Source organism: Pogoniulus pusillus, assembly GCF_015220805.1.
Source record: "Pogoniulus pusillus isolate bPogPus1 chromosome W unlocalized genomic scaffold, bPogPus1.pri SUPER_W_unloc_1, whole genome shotgun sequence".
NCBI lineage: Eukaryota > Metazoa > Chordata > Aves > Piciformes > Lybiidae > Pogoniulus > Pogoniulus pusillus.
Genome location: NW_026974535.1, coordinates 1611086 through 1626155, shown reverse-complemented (window position 1 = coordinate 1626155; position 15070 = coordinate 1611086).

The following is a 15070-nucleotide window of genomic DNA, read 5'->3' as shown; positions in this document are numbered from 1 at the left end:
TGGGTTTTTCCAGCCTTTCTGGTTTTTTTCCCGGACTTAACAACAACAAACTGCTCGCCGATCTAGTCTCGCCTCGGGCAGACGCCGAGTCGCAGAGACTAAAGCCTGCATGCCTGGACCCTTATCGGGAGAATGAGAGACTCCTTACCAAGCTACAGACTGTGAGTAGCTGACTGACGAACTATTAACTCAAACCACAAAGACTCAAAAGAACTCTCTTTAAACATCATAGACTCTTTAATTTGCCATTTTCGGAAATGTTACTTTGATCTCAATCAAAAAGAATTCACAGTGGTGGTGTAGTTTCGGGAAGAGGGAATCCGCATTCTTTGCAATAAATCACTGATAAAATAGTCAACGCCTCGCGTATTTTCCCCATAACTCTGCCGCGAAACTGCGTTCCACGACAGATTTGGTGTCAGAAGTGGGATTGAGAAACTGAAGTAACAGCCGAGTTTAAAAATGTCCCAGTTTGGAAGGAGTTCTCCTGGTGTAGTAGGTGCCAGATCGCCAGATCTCACAGAAACCCTGTATGCTAGACTTGCATCGGCGTTTGAATCAGCTAATTTTAAAAAAGCTCTGACGGCAAGGGAGGATGATCCGATAGAGCAGATAAATGTTAGGTCAGCTAATGTAATCGTGTCTCTCTACGAAGCTTTTGGAGATACCGAGGGAGTTGACAAAGAAAGTTTTTTTGATCTGGGAGTTGGCGTGTTCAGATCACAAGTTGATATAGAGTCTTGCAGGCATGTTGCAGAGGCCTGGAGGCTGGAGGCAGAGGCGCATAAACGTGAGGCAGAGATGTATAAACAGGAGGTCAAAAAGCTGAGTGATGAGAATGCCCGGAAAGAATTGCGTTTAGAGCAGGCGCGTCAAGAAATCAAGTCGTTGCAGAGTGAGAGAGAAGCTCTGTTAAAAGACGTTGTCAGGCGGAACTTGAGCTTTCGCGCAGAGCCCGCTGTAACTGAGGACAGGATGAGAAGTATGGAGGAAAAGTTAGACAGGTTACTAAGCCGAAAGTCACGGTCCGGGAGCACTTCCCGAACGCAATCAGCCGTTAGTTCCCGCGCGGACACACCGCAGCCGCGATCGCATATCGGGTCTCGGACAGAAACTCCGCAGCCCTCGACCCACAGTCGGGAGTCAACTGGTTATCTAGGCTTGCCAACTTTTACTCCGATATGTCCTGAGAAGTCACAGCAGCCCGTGGTCCGCCGGAAAGAGCCGGTAGCTACCCCCTCTCAGACCCAGGAGTCGCAACTCTTGCGCCCTCCGCCTAAAACCCCTCACGTCAGTACGCCTTCCCACGAGCCCGATTTCTTTAAAATGTCTCCGGTGAGGCATCTTCCTCAGCCAATGAATCCCCAACCAGCGGCAGAGCCGTCTCTGTTGTCGCTAAAGCTATGCGGCTCGATACCGCGTCCACCGTTTAACTCACCGATGCCGGCTCAGCCAGCCGCCGCTTTGCCTCAGCCGCAGTCGGTCCCGGTGATTCCGCCGGCGAAGCCTCTGACGCCTCCGCCGATGCCGGCACCCCAGCCATCGGCAGCGCCATTACTAACAGTAGCGGAGCCGATAGCCCAGACACAGTCGCAACCCCAGGCTTTGCAGTACGGGTTGGCTTTACAGCCGACTCTGCTTCAGCAGCCGATCTTGCCGACAACCCCGTTTCCGACGGTGCAGCTGCCAGCACAGGAGCTTCAGACGACCCCGCAGGTCCCGGCGCTTCAGTCGCCGCCACCAGCAGTAACGCAGCCGATAATCCAGCCGCGAGTCCCGCAGCAGCAGTCGTCCGCAATGCCGAAGGCAGCAGCTACGGTGCCGCTTTTCCCGGCTCAACCGTCTCCTCAATCTCAGTCCGTTCCAGCGTTTCAGCAGGTCCCGATGCCGTCTCAAGTTCAACCATCGGCAGCGCCGCCGCAGCCGCCATCTTCCCAACCTTCTTCACAACAACAACAGCCGCCATCTTCTCAACCGCCACGCCCTGAGCAGCCAGCGCTAAGCACGCCTGCGCAGCGCCACACCGCGTTGCAGCCTGCAGTTGCGTCTATTGATAGCGACACGGAAGTGGAGGAGGTGCACCACAAAATGAAGTCCTACTCCGTGAATCCTCTCTTTGCGTCTGAAACCTCGCAAGGACCGAAAGGAGGAAAAACAACAACCACGAAAATAAAATCGTATACAGAAATGCAGATAGACGATATTAGGGAAACATATTCCCGCATGCCTAATGAGTCCATAATTGAATATGTATATCGTGTGGTGCAGAGGGGGGCGGAAAGGATTATCTTATCTCGTGGAGAGGTGGGAAGAACTAACTGGGGACCCGAGGTATTTCTTGGGGATGGTCCTGAGGGAGACCTTGCGTTAAGTGCTAGGATTTTTCATTGGGCTAGTGCTTATGAGCCTTCAGATAGGGGTGATCCTACAGAATTTTGGATCAGATCCCCTGTTGAGTTAAATGAAGCATTTACTATGGCTGCCTGTATCCAAGCTGTGAATCATAAGGGGTTATATGCACATGCAATGGATGCCCCAGTAGAGCCACCGAGGCTTAGACCCCTGATAAAGGGTATGCCTGGCTTCATAAAGGCTGAAGGCATTAGGATAAGGAGACAAATTGAGAATGCAATACAACAGAATGAAGGGCAAAGTTCACAAAGTGTAGTACATCATCCTACGTGGAGGGAAGTGCTTACAGAACTAGCCACTCTAGGGAGAGAAATGGGTTATCATGATCCTTTATCTGTGCCAGAATCTGTCTTTCAGAAGGAAAAGCAGTCTGGAGGCAGGAGCAGCAGCTCTGCATCACGAGGAAAACACCAAACAGTACGACATGCCTGGACATCTGGTAACCCTGACGAGAGTCCAAGATCGAGTCCACGATCAAGTCCCAGGGGGAGCCCTGAGTTTAATCGTCGCTCTGAATCTGGAATAATGTGGGTACCGACTTCTCAAGGTAGAGGTGTACTCCCACTGCAGGAGCAGAAGTATGCAGTGAAACCTCGTGATGTGTTTCAGAGGAAACAGGTAGAGCGTGATCCTGTGAAGAGTGAGCTCAGTACTATGAGTAAGTCCATGTCTGATATGAGTAAGTTCATGTCTGACATGAAAGGACTGCTAGAACAGGTACTGAAAGGCAATGGTAACGAAAAGGTGAAGCAGAACCGTAAGAGAGGCTCTGCAAACACGTCTCCTACCAAGTCAGGTTCTCCTGATCGGGGAGGAGATAAGAGCAAATCAAAAAACTAAGTGTGGCGGTGAATGATTCAGGCCACACTCATCGCTCTGTTTCTGAATGTCAATGGTCTGACAAACCTGAACCCTATATCATGATTCCTACTGGACCAACTAGAGCTGCTGTCAAATACCTAATAGATACAGGTGCACAAATTACAGTGCTAAATGCACAATTAGCAAAGCATCTGAAAATATTGCCATCCCGGAGAAAGGTAAACATAACAGGTGTTACAGGACAACCTGAAACATGCTATTTAGCCAAGGCGCAGCTGTGGCTACCTGGGGAGAAAAGAGGTACCCTGGTAGAGTTAGCATTGGCTTCGTGTAAACATAATATCCTTGGGTTTGATGTTCTAGCAGGTAGAAGATGGCATCTTCCTGACGGAACATTATGGAGCTTTGGTGCTTATGAGGTGAGGAATAAGAGGCAAAGGTTAGTCCGTACTTGTGTTCGCTTATTGCAAACAGCTCCTCCATTGCCAAAGTCACATGTTACTTGTGTTGCACAGTATCCATTGCCAGCTGCAGCTAAGCAAGGTATCACTGAAGTGATAGCTGATCTTGAGAAGAGACAGATTATCACTAGAACTCATTCTCCTTACAATTCACCTGTTTGGCCAGTCCGAAAACAGAATGGCCGATGGAGATTGACGGTAGATTTCCGGAAGCTAAATAGTAACACTCCTCCTCTTACTGCAGCAGTTCCTAGTCTTTCATCCACAGTGACAGCAATCCAAGCGGCTTCTCACACCTGGATGGCGACTCTAGACGTGAAGGACATGTTCTTCATGGTGCCGTTGAGAGAAGAGGACAAACCGCAGTTTGCTTTTACCTGGCAAGGTATTCAGTACACATTCAACCGTCTTCCACAAGGGTACAAACACAGCGCAACCATTGCACACAATGCACTTGCAGCTTTGCTTGACACTGTTCAACTTCCTAAGGATGTTAAGATGTACCATTACATTGATGATATCTTGGTGGGAGGGAATGACAAGGAGCAAGTTGGTGCAGTGGCTGAGAATATCCGAGAGCTGTTGACTAGCCAAGGTTTGACCATTCCAAAGGAAAAGTGTCAAGGTCCAAGTCAAGAGGTAAAATTCCTGGGATCATGGTGGATAGCAGGTGCAGTGTCTGTGCCAGACGACACTCTTCAGAGCATTGAAAAGGGCCAAATACCCCAAAATAGAAAGGAGTTACAACAGTTGTTGGGTACTCTGGGTTACTGGAGGAAACATATTCCAGGTTTCTCAGTAATTGCCCGTCCTCTGTATGATTTGCTTAAGAAGAACAAGCATTGGGATTGGACTCCAGAACATTCTGATAGCCTGAGGTTTCTCAAGGATGAACTAAAGGCATATCAGAAGTTGGGGCCCTTACACCCAAAAGATGCCCTGAGGGCTGAATGGGGTTTTTCCGCGAATGCCTCATACTGTGGAATTTTCCAGAGAGGACCCAATGGTCCTAGTAGGGCTCTCATGTTTTCATCAACAGCATTTAAAGAGACCGAAATTCGGTACTCGGATTGGGAAAAGGGACTTCTTTCCCTAACTCGAGCTGTTAAAGAAGCAGAAAAGCTTCGTACTACACAAGATGTTGTAGTGCAAGGTCCATTTCCTCTGCTAAAAGCAGTCCTTAAAGGAACTCCTCCACCAGAAGGAATTGCCCAAAAGGCTACTGTTAGAAAGTGGTATGCCTACTTAGAGGGAATTTCACAGCTGATGCCGCTGAAAGAGGGACCTACAAAGGTATCCAAACTTCAGCAATCCATAAATCCTGATAAAGCTCTGCTTAGTCAGCCATATAAGCCTTCTCCTATTCAGGTAGCCCCTGAGATGACCGCAGACTCCGACAAATCGGGAGTGTGGTTCACAGATGCATCCTCTCGGAGGGTAGGGGCGAAGTGGCACTACAAAGCCGCTGCCTTGGAGATTGCTACAGGCCAGACCATCACTGAAGAAGGTGATGGCAGTGCACAGGTAGGGGAGTTGCGTGCTCTTATAATAGCAGCCGAGAAGGGAGCAACAACTATTTACACTGATTCTTATTCCACGTTCAAAGGCGCCACTGAGTGGATTTGCCAGTGGGAAGCGAATCAGTGGAAGGTATCAGGTGCGGAAGTCTGGAGAGTCGAAGACTGGAAAAGGCTATTAGAGATTGGCCGATCCAGACCCCTCAAGGTTGGTTGGGTAGAAGGGCATTCCAAAAAGCAAACACCAGCTACCACCTGGAATAATCAAGCTGATTTCTTAGCAAAGATCAACATAGTGGATGAGGACAAAGGAGAATGGTGGAGATTAGCTGAGTGGCTTCATATTAAAAGAGGTCATTCAGGAAAAGCAGACCTTTACTTCGAGTGTAGGTCTAGAGGGTGGCCAGTTTCTATGAGTACCTGTAAGGAACTCATTTCATCTTGTCCACAGTGCAGAATCAGGCTTAAACAAAATCATCCCAATCTAGCTCCAGCACAGCATATCAGAGAGGACAAAAGGTTATGGAGTACATGGCAAGTTGACTATGTGGGTCCTTTAAAGCCCTCACACGGGAAGAAATACATACTGGTGGGGGTGGAGGTGGTTTCAGGATTAGTCATGGCTACAGCAACTAGTGCTGCCACAGGAGCTCAAACTATTGAGGTCTTGAAGCAGTGGTTTAGTGTCTTGCCAATGCCAGAGTACATCCAAAGTGATAATGGATCTCACTTTACAGCGTCTTCTGTACAAGACTGGGCTAAAGGTGAGGGGATTACATGGGTGTTCCATACTCCCTATTATCCTCAAGCTAATGGTATTGTAGAGAGAACAAATGCTCTGGTTAAGAAACATGCCATGGTATCCAAAGGTAACTGGGATAAACGCTTGCCATACGCAATTTTCATTGTGAACAACAGATGGGGTAATTATGGTAGTCCTAAAATAAGGGCATTTTGTCCTGACAATCCAGTAGAGAATGTTAGTCATCCACCAGATAAATCTCAGCACTCTCAACAGTCATTACACAAATTACAGGTGGGACAACCAGTAATGGTAAACTTACCTTCAATTGGAGTTGTGCCTATGACCCTGACAAAACCAAACGGGTTGTATGCTTGGGAAGCAACAGATGTAAGTGGGAAGACTCATCGTATCAGTGCACGATGGATTCTCCCAGACTTCTGAACTGCTTTTGCATATACCAGGTTTTCTGCTTTGTAAATATTCAATAAAGTTTTGTTTATTCAGGGGGGTGGGCATAAGTATTAAGTTAGTTTAAATTAGAGTTATGTTTATGTATTAATTATGTTAAGAGTTAGATGTAAGTTGTATTTCATTTTTGCTTTTCCGATTCTTGGCTTAATGTGAGCCAGGGGGTGGAGTATGTCATGGAGAGTAGCAAAAGGCTCTCTAAGCTTTTGCTATATTGTGTAGTTTCTAGTGCCTCACATTCAAGCCAGAAGCATCGAAAAACCAAAACAATCTTTCAGTCCCATGGGAAGATTTCTCCCCAGAGTAAGTGAAAAGGTTAACACTGGCCATGTTTTCCCTTCCACTTGACCTCGCTTTTCAGACAACAGGATATTGTTTTGGTTAAGTAGGAACGACTATCTCAAGTCTGCCCAACACCTGCAGGTGGGCTGGCCTGAGGAGTGGTCTTTATATTGTTTGAGTAAAATTATCCAATTATATAGATTGCTTACTGTCTTTTACCAATATATGTGAACAACGTAAAAGTGGTCCGAGTTGTGGGCTAGTCCTGTTTTGGAACATTATAAAAATGGTGGACAGGCCAGGATCGGTGCCCTTGTGCTCGTGCTCGTACTCTTGCCCTAGCCTTCTAGTCTGCGTCTTACACTTCTGGGTTTTTCCAGCCTTTCTGGTTTTTTTCCCGGACTTAACAACAACAAACTGCTCGCCGATCTAGTCTCGCCTCGGGCGGACGCCGAGTCGCAGAGACTAAAGCCTGCATGCCTGGACCCTCATCGGGAGAATGAGAGACTCCTTACCAAGCTACAGACTGTGAGTAGCTGACTGACGAACTATTAACTCAAACCACAAAGACTCAAAAGAACTCTCTTTAAACATCATAGACTCTTTAATTTGCCATTTTCGGAAATGTTACTTTGATCTCAATCAAAAAGAATTCACAGTGGTGGTGTAGTTTCGGGAAGAGGGAATCCGCATTCTTTGCAATAAATCACTGATAAAATAGTCAACGCCTCGCGTATTTTCCCCATAACTCTGCCGCGAAACTGCGTTCCACGACAGTTGGTAAATAGTAGAGGTTCAGTAAACAGAGCAGGACCTGCACAATCAGATTTGGTCCAAACAGTAGACGGTGATAAAGTTCCTGTTGTACGTGAAAAGAATCTGTTAGGGAAAACTGTTTGGGTATTTTCTCCTTCGGGCGAAGGGAAACCTGTCCGAGGGGTGGTTTCTGCTGAAGGTCCTGGTCATATATACTGGGTAATGCAGGAGAATGGTGAAATCCAGTGTATTCCCCAGAGAAATCTAACCTTAGCTGAGAGAGTTTAAATTCAGAGTGTCTAATATAAGTTGTTATGAGTTTTCTGTTCTAGGTACCATCGGCGCCCAACACTGGAAAAATCTACGAGAGAATCTACAGTACTTGAGCACGAACCCCATGTCACCTGGGAGTCCCTGTCCTGAGCTTTTGAATCACCTACATCTGATTGAAGTGTGAACTGAACTTGTATATATTGTTTTAGTGTAAATATTGGTTTAGATTAGATTGGATAATTCTCAGTGATACTCTGAGCGAAGTAGACAGGGGTGGATTGTGCTAGTTTGAAGCAAGCTGGAATGTTTTGGTAAAAGAACTAGATAACGGGCAGTGAAATGAAAACAATTGATGTCAATTTCTCTCACAGTCTCGCTGAGATCTCTGGGAAGAAGAAAGACTTTTTCTCCATTTTGTTTCTCACTCTTGCTTTTGCCTTAGACCAAGACACATCTTTCTAACATCACTGCTTTCTAACCCTGCTCCCTAACCTCTTGGCTGCACCTCTCTTCTTCCTGAGAACTGGGGTAAGGTTGAGAGGGGCCGGGGGAGGTGTTGGGGTGGTTTGAGAGCCCCTCCTGGGGACTCAGGTTTCTGGGAGGGGAGTTTTGCTTTTGTATTGTTTATCCTTTGTATATTTCTGTATATAATTGTATATAACTGTATATATTGTAAATAGCTGCTTGTAAATTCTGCTAGCTGTAAATAAATTGCTTCATCTATATTCCCAGGGTCCGTCTGAGTTAGCTGGGGCAAATACAAAGTGTGGGGGGGCGGGGTAACCCCCAAACCATCACAAGAACCCGATACCATAAGACTACCTATGAAACGGGATGACCTGGAATGGTTTTTATGCCAATCAGAGGAGATGCAGACCAGCCTTCTGAGTTTCCCGGGCCACATTTCTGTACAGATGTTGAAGTCTAACACACTCTGATGGATGAGTCAGCAGAACTGGATAACTAAGCCGAAGCAGTCCTTTTCTCCCTTGCAGAACGCGGTTAATGCATTTACAGATGCGGGAAGGAACTCGCATAAGGCTGCAGTGGTATGGCACTCAAGGACAGGGTGGCAAAAACACGTTCTGCAGGGGACAGCCACGGACTTCTTGCAAACCCTGGAATTAACCACAGTGGTGTGGGCCCTAGTTAACTGGCTCTATGCCCCCTTAAATGTAGTAACTGACTCAATGTATCTGGCTGGAGTGGTGTGAAGAATTGAAGAGTCTTCTATCAGAGAGGTTAAAAATCAGCGCCTATACCAATTACTACGTTCACTATATGCTGCCATAGAGAACGGCTCCATATTGCATTATTCATATCTGTAGTCATAAGTGGGAGATAGGTCTGGGGGAAGGAAATGCTAGAGCTGACAGGTTAGTGGCACTACCTGGACGGCCTGCCCCACTTGATCAATTTTCCCTAGCCAGAGAAGCCCACGCTACCTTTCATCAGAATGCAAAAGGACTGAAACGCCAGTTTCAGATCTACAACAATGATGCCAAGGGAATCATACGTTCCTGCCCAGTCTGCAGTCATATGGGGCCAGGATTAGGATCAGGAGTGAACCCAAGAGGACTCAAGGCTTTAGAATTGTGGCAAATGGATGTTACTCATGTTCCCTCCTTTGGCAGACTGCATTACCTCCATGTTACTGTTGATACCTATAGCAAACACGTGGGCAACACCGCTGTCAGGAGAGAGAGCCGTTCACACTATCAAACATCTAACAGGGTGCTTCGCGGTGATGGGTGTGCCAGAAAGAATTAGAACAGACAATGGCCCCGCGTACACTAGTGAGAAGTTTCGGAGGTTTGTGCAGAAATGGGGCGCTACTCACACCACTGGCATAGCCAATTCACCCACGAGCCAGGCTATTATCGAGCGTTCCCATCAGGTGATAAAAAGTTACCTTGAAAAGTTTCGGGACATAACTGACCCAGCTGAACGCGTGAGCAAGGCCCTTTCGTTATTAACCATCTGTGTATTTTTGGTGACCATCCAGGACCACCTGCAGAGGTGCATTCAGGTTTGGTACAAAAGAGAACACCTCCAGTGCAAATGACAGTTATGTATAAGGACCCCAAGACAGGACTGTGGGGAGGTCCAGCCTCCGTGATTTATCTGGGACGAGGGTATATGTGTGTCTCTACCCAGTCAGGTCCCTTATGGGTTCCTTCACGCTGGACCAAGGCTGTACCTGTGTCATGGAGAGTAGCAAAGGCTCTCTAAGCTTTTGCTATATTGTGTAGTTTCTAGTGCCTCACATTCAAGCCAGAAGCATCGAAAAACCAAAACAATCTTTCAGTCCCATGGGAAGATTTCTCCCTAGGGTAAGTGAAAAGTAAACACTGGCCATGTTTCCTTTTCACTTGGCCTTGCTTTCCAGACAACAGGGTGTTGTTTTGGTTAAGTAGAAACGACTATCTTAGGCCTGCCCAGCACCTGCAGGTGGGCTGGCCTGAGGAGTGGTCTTTATATTGTTTTAGGTAATGTTATCCAATTATATAAATTGCTTACTGTTTTTTACCAATGTATGTGAACAACGTAAAAGTGGTCCGAATTGTGGGCTAGTCCTGTTTTGGAACATTATAAAAATGGTGGACAGGCCAGGATCGGGGCTCTTGCCTTTTGCCTTTTGCTTTTGCCTTTTGCTCTTTTGCCCTGGATCTCACCCTCGCTCCTGTCCTTCCCCGGACTTAACAACAACAAACTGCTCGCCGATCTAGTCTCGCCTCGGGCGGACCCCGAGTCGCAGAGGCTAAAACCTGCATACCTGGACCCTCATCGGGAGAAAGGGACTCCCTGCCAAGCTACAGACTGTGAGTAGCTGACGAACTATTAACTCGAACCAGAGACTCAAAGAACTCTCTTTAAACATCATAGACTCTTTAATTTGCCATTTTCGGAAATGTTACTTTGATCTCAATCAAAAAGAATTCACAGTGGTGGTGTAGTTTCGGGAAGAGGGAATTCGCATTCTTTGCAATAAATCACTGATAAAATAGTCAACGCCTCGCGTATTTCCCCCATAAATTCTGCCGCGAAACTGCGTTCCACGACAGAATTGGTGTCAGGAGTGGGATTGAGAAACTGAAGTAACAGCCGAGTTTAAAAATGGCCCAGTTCGGAAGGAGTTCTCCCGCAGCAGGAGATGCCAGATCGCCAGATATCTCAGACGCCCTGTATGCTAGATTTTCTTCGGCGTTTGAATCAGTAAATTTAAGGAAAGCTATGAAGTCAACGGCGAATGAACCTATAGAGCAGATAAATGTTAGGTCAGCTAATATAATCGTGTCTCTCTACGAAGCTTTTGGAGATGTCGAGGGAGTTGACAAAGAAAGTTTTTTTGATCTGGGTGTTGGCATGTTCAGGTCTCAAGTTGATATAGAGGCTTGTAAACGTGAGGTTGATGTTTGGAAGTCAGAGGTCAAAAAGCTGAATGCGGAGAATGCCCGGAAAGAATTGCAGTTGAATGAGGCGCAGCAAGAAATTAAGTCGTTGCAGAGAGAGAGAGAGGCGATGTTGAAAGACGCTGTCAGGCAAAATTTGGGTTCTCGCGCAGAGCCTGCTGTGGCTGAAGATAGGATAAAAATTGTGGAGGAAAAGTTAGACAGAGTGCTTAGCCGAATATCGCGGGCAAATACTCCGCGAATGCAATCGATCATTAGTTCCCGCGCGGACACACCACAGCCGCGATCGCATATCGGGTCTCGGACAGAAACTCCGCAGCCCTCGACCCACAGTCGGGAGTCAACTGGTTATCTAGGCTTGCCAACTTTTACTCCGATATGTCCTGAGAAGTCACAGCAGCCCGTGGTTCGCCGGAAAGAGCCGGTAACTACCCCCTCTCAGACGCAAGAGTCACAACTCTTGCGTTCTCCGCCTAAAGTCTCTCGCGTCAGTACGCCTTCCCACGAGCCCGATTTCTTTAAAATGTCGCCGGCAAGGCATCTTCCTTTGCCACTGAATCCCCAACCAGCGGCACAACCACCCCTGTTGCCACCACAAGTCCCATTACTGCCTCAGCCGCAAGTCAAGGCAGAGACGACTTTACAGTATGGGTTGGCAACATGCCCGCGGGAGGTGCCCAGACAGCATACCTTGTTGCTGCTCCAGCCAGCCGCCGCTTTGCCTCAGCCGCAGCCGGTCCAAGTCCCGGTGATTCCGCCGATGCCGGCACCCCAGCCACCAGCAGCGCCATTACTAATAGTAACAGAGCCGATAGCCCAGACACAGCCGCAATCATTGCAGCCGCAGCCACCAGTCCAGCAGCAGCTGCTTGCAATGCCGCAGACAGCGGCTACAGTGCCGTTTTTCCCGGCACAACCGTCTCCTCAGTCTCAGTTCGTTCCAGTTTTCCAGCCGGTCTCGATGCCGTCTCAAACTCAACCATCGGCAGCGCCGCCGCAGCCGCCATCTTCCCAGCCGCCTTCACAACAACCGCCATCTTCTCAACCGCCACGCCCCGAGCAGCCAGCGCTGAGCGGCACGCCTGTGCAGCGCCACGCCGCGTCGCAGCCTGCAGTTACGTCTATTGATAGCGACACGGAAGTGGAGAAGGTGCACCACAAAATGAAGACCTACTCCGTGAATCCTCTCTTTGCATCTGAAACTTCGCAAGGACCGAAAGGAGGCAAAACAACAACCACGAAAATCAAATCGTACACAGAAACGCAGATAGACGATCTTAGGGAAACTTATTCCCGCATGCCTAATGAATCTATAATTGAGTATGTGTATCGCGTGGTGCAAAGGGGGGCGGAAAGGATTATCCTATCTCGTGAAGAGGTGGGGAGAACTAACTGGGGACCTGAGGTATTTCTTGGGGATGGTCCTGAGGGAGACCTTGCATTGAGTGCTAGGATCTTTCACTGGGCTAGTGCTTATGAGCCTTCAGATAGAGGTGATCCTACAGAGTTTTGGATCAGATCCCCTGTTGAGCTAAATGAAGCATTTACTATGGTTGCCTGTATCCAAGCTGTGAATCATAAGGGGTTATATGCACATGCAATGGATGCCCCAGTAGAGCCACCGAGGCTTGGACCCCTGATAAAGGGTATGCCTGGCTTCATAAAGGCTGAAGGTATTAGGATAAGGAGACAAATCGAGAATGCAATACAACAGAATGAAGAGCAAGGGCAAAGTTCACAAAGTGTAGTACATCATCCTACGTGGAGGGAAGTGCTTACAGAACTAGCCACTCTAGGGAGACAAATGGGTTATCATGATCCTTTATCTGTGCCAGAATCTGTCTTTCAGAAGGAAAAGCAGTCTGGAGGCAGGAGCAGCTCTGCATCACGAGGAAAACACCAAACAGTACGACATGCCTGGACATCTGGTAACCCTAATGAGAGTCCAAGATCGAGCCCACGATCAAGTCCCAGGGGGAGCCCTGAACTTAATCGTCGCTCTGAATCTGGAATAATGTGGGTACCGAGTTCTCAAGGTAAGGGTGTAATCCCACTGCAGGAGCAGAAGTATGCAGTGAAACCTCGTGATGTGTTTCAGAGGAAACAGGCAGAGCGTGATCCTGCGAAGACTGAGCTCAGTACTGTAATTAAGTCCATATCTGATATTAAAAGGATATTAGAACATATGAAAGGAAATGGTGATGGAAAGGTGAAGCAGAACCGTAAGAAAGGCTCTGCAAACACGTCTCCTACCAAGTCAGGTTCTCCTGATCGGGGAGGGGATAAGGACAAATCAAAAACTAGGTGTGGCGATGAATGATTCAGGCCACACTCATCGCTCTGTTTCTGAATGTCGATGGTCTGGAAAACCTGAACCCTATATTATGATTCCTACTGGACCAACTAGAGCTGCTGTCAAATACCTAATAGATACAGGTGCACAAATTACAGTGCTAAATGCACAACTAGCAAAGCATCTGAGAATATTGCCATCCCGGAGAAGGGTAAACATAACAGGTGTTACAGGACAACCTGAAACATGCTATTTAGCCAAAGCACAGCTGTGGCTACCTGGGGAGAAAAGAAGTACCCTGGTAGAGTTAGCATTGGGTTCGTGTAAACATAATATCCTTGGATTTGATGTTCTAGCAGGTAGAAGATGGCATCTTCCTGACGGAACATTATGGAGCTTTGGTGCTTATGAGGTGAGAAATAAGAGGCAAAGGTTAGTCCGTACTTGTGTTCGCTTGTTGCAAACAGCTCCTCCATTGCCAAAGTCACACATTACCTGTGTTGCACAGTATCCATTGCCAGCTGCAGCTAAGCAAGGTATCACTGAAGTGATAACTGATCTTGAGAAGAGACAGATTATCACTAGAACTCATTCTCCTTACAATTCACCTGTTTGGCCAGTCCGAAAACAGAATGGCCGATGGAGATTGACGGTAGATTTCCGGAAGCTAAATAGTAATACTCCTCCTCTTACTGCAGCAGTTCCTAGTCTTTCATCCACAGTGACAGCAATCCAAGCGGCTTCTCACACCTGGATGGCGACTCTAGACGTGAAGGACATGTTCTTCATGGTGCCGTTGAGAGAAGAGGACAAACCGCAGTTTGCTTTTACCTGGCAAGGTATTCAGTACACATTCAACCGTCTTCCACAAGGGTACAAACACAGCGCAACCATTGCACACAATGCACTTGCAGCTTTGCTTGACACTGTTCAGCTTCCTAAGGATGTTAAGATGTACCATTACATTGATGATATCTTGGTGGGAGGGAATGACAAGGAGCAAGTTGGTGCAGTGGCTGAGAATATCCGAGAGCTGTTAACTAGCCAGGGTTTGACCATTCCAAAGGAAAAGTGTCAAGGTCCAAGTCAAGAGGTAAAATTCCTGGGATCATGGTGGATAGCAGGTGCAGTGTCTGTGCCAGACGACACTCTTCAGAGCATTGAAAAGGGCCAAATACCCCAAAATAGAAAGGAGTTACAACAGTTGTTGGGTACTCTGGGTTACTGGAGGAAACATATTCCAGGTTTCTCAGTAATTGCCCGTCCTCTGTATGATTTGCTTAAGAAGAACAAGCATTGGGATTGGACTCCAGAACATTCTGATAGTCTGAGGTTTCTAAAGGATGAACTAAAGGTATATCAGAAGTTGGGGCCCTTACACCCAAAAGATGCCCTGAGGGCTGAATGGGGTTTCTCCACGAATGCCTCATACTGTGGAATTTTCCAGAGAGGACCCAATGGTCCTAGTAGAGCTCTCATGTTTTCATCAACAGCATTTAAAGAGACCGAAATTCGGTACTCGGATTGGGAAAAGGGACTTCTTTCCCTAACTCGAGCTGTTAAGGAAGTAGAAAAGCTTCGTACTGCACAGGATGTTGTAGTGCAAGGCCCATTTCCTCTGCTAAAAG